Source organism: Neophocaena asiaeorientalis, unplaced genomic scaffold (assembly GCF_003031525.2).
Source record: "Neophocaena asiaeorientalis asiaeorientalis breed wild unplaced genomic scaffold, Neophocaena_asiaeorientalis_V1.1 scaffold241, whole genome shotgun sequence".
Classification (NCBI taxonomy): domain Eukaryota; kingdom Metazoa; phylum Chordata; class Mammalia; order Artiodactyla; family Phocoenidae; genus Neophocaena; species Neophocaena asiaeorientalis.
In genome coordinates, this window is record NW_020172287.1 from 1,921,858 (window position 1) to 1,927,029 (window position 5,172).

Here is a 5,172-nt window from a genome sequence, read left to right on the forward strand (position 1 = left end):
ACTTTACAGAAGATTATCAACTGATTTCAAAGTGGCAGTACCATTTTTCATTCCCACCAACAATGGTTCAGAGTTCCAGTTGCTCCACATCCTTACTGGCACTTGGTAATATCAATGGTGTTGTATGTATAGCATATCACATTGTTGTTTTAATATGCATTTTCCTAATAACTAATGATGTTGAGTATCTTTTCACATGCTTAATTGCTATACATATATTTGATGAAGTGTCTTGAAATATTTTGCCAATATTTTTGTTATTTTCTTATATTAAGTTTTGAGATTTTTATATATTCTGGATATGTCACCTATCCGACATGTGTTTTGCAATTACCCCTACCCTCATGGATCATCTTTTCATCATTTTGCCAATTTCTACGAAAAAAAAAAAGCTTGCTGGGATTTTTATGAAGACTGTGTTGAATCTATAGGTCAATTTAGGGGAAGCAGCTATTCTTAAGCAATATTGAATCTTCTAGTCCATGAATGTGGTATATCTCTACATTTATTCAGGTCTTCTTTGACTTTCTTTATTATACACATCATTCAGCATTTATATATTACACACTTTTCTATATTTATGCCTCTGCACCTTATGATTTTTAGTTATTATTACAAGTAGCATTTTTAAAACATTCAGTTTCCAATTGCTCATTGCTATTATGTAGAAATACAGCTGATACTTGTGTACTGACCTTGTATCCTGCAACCTTGCAAACTCATTATTTCTAGTGGCGCTTTTTTTCTTAAAAGTTTTTCTGATCTCCTTGACTGTAGCACACACAAAAAGTGACAGTTCTCCCAGGTTCCACCAGGAGTAGAGGAAGAGCAGAGGACAAGAGTGCAGAGATTTCTTTTTCCAGGCCTAGGCTTGTGAAAAATGATGGCCAAGCGTTAGTCCTCAGCAGGGCCCACAGAGGGGCTATATTCCTAGTCAGCCCTCTTGAGTCTGGAGCATCAGCATCTCCAAGAATTCATTTATATTAAAAAAATATGGGGAGGGAAATCCACTGTTACTTGTTGAACTGGAAAGAATAGACCCCATGGTCTGAGGGAGCATCCACAGTCACTTGATTTTGCTGGCCGCTGCTCTCCTCAACTGAAAAAGAGGAAGGCACAGGGGTGTATTGGGAGATGTAAGCTCCTAGCATAGCTGCAGCTGTTGGCATATATATGCCCTTGCTGCTCAGGGAAAGGTGGCCCATTTGCTGGGTAAGAGATCCCATCATGGAGGCAGGCTGGAGAGAAATGGGATGATACATTCCTGGTGTCAGAACTGAACCTGAAGGCTACATGAGATATGACTGGTGGTGCATCCAAGATGGGTTAGATACTTATAAGAGGAGATTTCTGAGTTATTCTCTGATATGAAGACACAGGAGATGGAAGATATGGGGACAGTGCAGACTGAGCAAGCATCTTGTTGGGGGTGATGTTATAAGGAGCTGAGTAAAACCCATTCTGAAGAGCTGTGGTGGGGTCATAGGTCAAGGCCATACCACGCATGTCTGCATTCCTTGGCCAGGCTTTCCATTTTGCATAAAATTTCCTTGGTTCTGTCATTTCTTTGGACCCCCATCAGCAAATTTGCAAAGCAAGGGATCAGATGGGGCTGGTACACCAGGAGGTGCCTTAATATATTTTCCAAAGTGATGATAGTTTTACACTTCTCTGTGGGGGCTCCATCCTTGCAAAGCCAACCCCTCTGCTGGTTCCACTGGTATTTCGAAGGATTCGAGTGGAGATAACCTGACCAAAGGACTTTAGCATTCCTTCCAGTTTTTACTCATCCATTGACAATGGGAGGTTTGAGATGTATAAATTTGTGGGGTTCTGCTCCAGTTGCTTTGCCATCTGTGCTTGTACACCACTGAAAAAGAGGAAGGCACAGGGGTGTATTGGGATCCACCACCCACTGGTTTTCAGTGCTTTTACAGCTTTCTGTGTTGCTGAAGGGCTGTCAAAGTCCACAAAGCCATAGCCTTTGCACTTGTTTGTGGTCTTGCCTAGTATGGCCTTAGTGGAGACAAACTTGCCGTATGGCTGACACAACTTGACTAGGTCCTAGTCAGTAGTGCTTGGCTGCAATGCCCTGATGTAGAAGTTGATTTCACTCAGCTGGTCATTTACAGGTACTCCCACTGCTGCTGTTAGGGATACTGTTGACTGGACTTGGTGGTGCCATTTGCTAAGACAATGGCACATAGGACCAACCTGAAATTTATGCCCAAGCCGAAGTTCACAGAGTTGGGATGTTTGTTCAAACTGTCTCTGAGCAAAACCGCATGCTGGAGTCTAGGTGTTTGTTCGACCTCCATGCCGCACTATGAGGTGGGGTACTGAGGGCCGCATCTGGCCTTCGAATATCGAAGCTCACTAAGAGACCTCTTGAACAGAGCTCACTCTTATCTGAGTGTAGAGAGGGACTGCTTTCCCCTCTCTCCGAGAATTCCATCATTCTGACGCTTCCGCGTCCTCAGCCTTTGCAACTGTCCCACCTCAGCGTTCCCGCCCTCAGCCTCTAGTAGCTTTTTGATAAATTATTTGGAATTTTCTACATGGGCAACCATGTGAATAGAAATGGATTCACTCCTTGCTTTCTCTTTTTATAAAACCCTTTTTATTTCTTTTTCTTCTTTCGTTACACTGGCCAGGAACTCCAGGACAATGTTGAATAGGAGTGGTAAGAGTGGACATTCCTGTCTTCTTTCTGATCTTAAGAGGAAAGCCTTAACTGTGATGTGAGTGGTAGGTGGCTTTCTCTTTCACCCAAGAATCCTCTAGAAGTTGTGGGGTTTTTTTTTTCTAGGTTTAGAGATGTTTTGGAAAAGCCCCACATTTTATTACTGATTTTGAGCTTTAAGCCATTGTAGTCAGTGGACACGACCTGTATTATATAAAAATTTGGGACTTGTTGAGATATTGCTTGTAGTCTGTTATAGGCTTTTATTTGAAAGACATTCTACCTATGTTTTAAAAGAATGTGTATTCTCTCTCCAGAGTTCACAGTTATAAATCTTAATCCAACATTACAATAAGAATAGTATTTTTCTTCATCTATCTATAAATGAACATTCCACTTTGCAAGCCCAAACTGCTTGTTATGTAAAACTAGATCTCACTTAGTTCAGGAGTTATCCCCATCCTGGGAAGGATGATGACTTTGTTTATGCCAAGGCATTGACATGGGGATATCTCATCTTTGGTCATCATTCATCTTGCAGATGTGCATGGACTTTGATGGGACTCTGGTCATTGGCTCCTGTCCCTTCCTGAATTGACCTCCTGATCCAAAACACTTGGCTCCCACTTTCACTGGTCTCTGGGCTCCATTCAGCCTCTCAGAGATATATCCTCCTGGGAAATTTGAGCTGCTCTCAAGCCCACTATTGATATGCTCAACACCAATAAGCTCCCTATACCCATAGGGAAACTCTGGTTTTGATGCTTTATGCCTACTTATTCAGGAAAAGGGAGTGTATTTCCACTACAGCTCTCATGTCCAACACTTTTGTGGGGATCTGGCTTCCCAGAACAACAAGGCACAGGGCCCTTTTGAGAGCTGTTTTGAGATGTATCTCTCTTGCTTCCCCTCTGTCACCTGCCCCTCAAGTCCAGACAATCTTTCCATACTCTGAGGGTAGAAGGGAAGACAATTATTTTAATTTTGAAAGATTTTTATATTAGACATATAAACATTTGGTGAAAATATAGTTTTATTCCCTTCATAAAGATTAGATTTTTTATTGTGATGAAATAGACATAGTATAAAATCTCTTTTAAAACATTTATAATGTACAGTTCAGTGGCATTAAGTACACTCATAGCAGTGTGCAGCCATCACCACCATCCATCTCCAGAACTTTCTATTTTCCCAAACTGAAACTCCGTCCACATTAAACTAACTCCCCATTTCCCACCTCCCCCTGCCCTTGGTTACCACCACTCTACTTACTGTCCCTATGAATTTGCCTGTTCTAGGGATCTCATATAAGTGGAATCATACAGCATTTGTTCTTTTGTGTCTTGCTTATTTCACTCAGCATAATGTTTTCAAGGCTCATCAATATTTTAGAATGTATCAAAATTTCATTCATTTTTAAGACTGGGTCTAAACTGTTGTTAAAGACAGTCAATGAATTCTGAACTTTGATTTTTGTGTTTTTCATTTTTGGTTCTTTTTTGAATCTTCTATGTCAAATTTATAGTTTCCAGTTGTTACAGAAATTTACAAGCTTGGTTTTATCCCCTTGAACATAATAAGGACATTTGTTTTATAGTTTACATTTGTGTTACTGATAATCCAAGTATTTGGATTTCTTCAGGTCTGTTTTTCTTTTTTAAAAAAATATTTAGTGTTTAAAATCCTTTGGAGGGAACAATAGCTTTCAGTTGCTATTCTACCTTTCAGTTGCTATTCTACTTTTTATATTTTGAAAGTCTGGAATGAGATTCAGAATTAGTTTATCTATACCAAATGAGTTATTTTTAGAAGGACTGACAGACTAAATTAAAACAAAGAAAAAGAAAGAAAGAAAGGAAGGAGGATGGAAGGGAGGGAGCAAGGGAGGGAGGGAGGGAGGGAAGGAAAAAAGGAAAAGAAACCCTTAGAATGGAATATTCATTAATTTTTCTTTTGTTTGTTTGTTTCAAATATACTTTTCAAGTTTTGGAGTTTTCTGCATGAAACCTATGCTGTTTTATCAGCATTGTTTTACAATCCAAACATTTAGAAGGGAAATAATGTTTATATATAATGAAAATAACATTTATTATCTTCTATTTCAAAGCATCTCCACCCTTTGAGGGCATTAATATCTTCTTCATTACCTACTAAAGAATACTGTTTATTCTATTCCTATGTTATTCGCCTTCATCTGTCTAAATAGTTTATATCTAGTTGGGTGCAACCTATTTATAAACTTGGAAAACTTACAATTCAAAAAAAATTTGCCTAATTATTCCCATTTGATTCCTTTAGAACAGAGGAAAATATTTTGACAGTATGGCCTGTGGTTCTTATCTAGCCTTTCACCTTTTATGTATAAATAAAGTTTTATTGAAACACAGCTGCGCTCATTTCTTTATATATTGCCTAAGGCTGTTGCCCTATAATGGCAGAATTGAGCAGTTGTGACAGAGAAAGTGTGACACACAAATTGTAAAATATTT

At 39.0% G+C, this 5,172-nt stretch overlaps 1 pseudogene; it reads right to left on the bottom strand.

Moving 5' to 3' along the window:
* Positions 1-1,012: 1,012 nt before the first annotated feature.
* Positions 1,013-2,185, bottom strand: LOC112413316 (RNA-binding motif, single-stranded-interacting protein 2 pseudogene; annotated as a pseudogene).
* Positions 2,186-5,172: the final 2,987 nt, after the last annotated feature.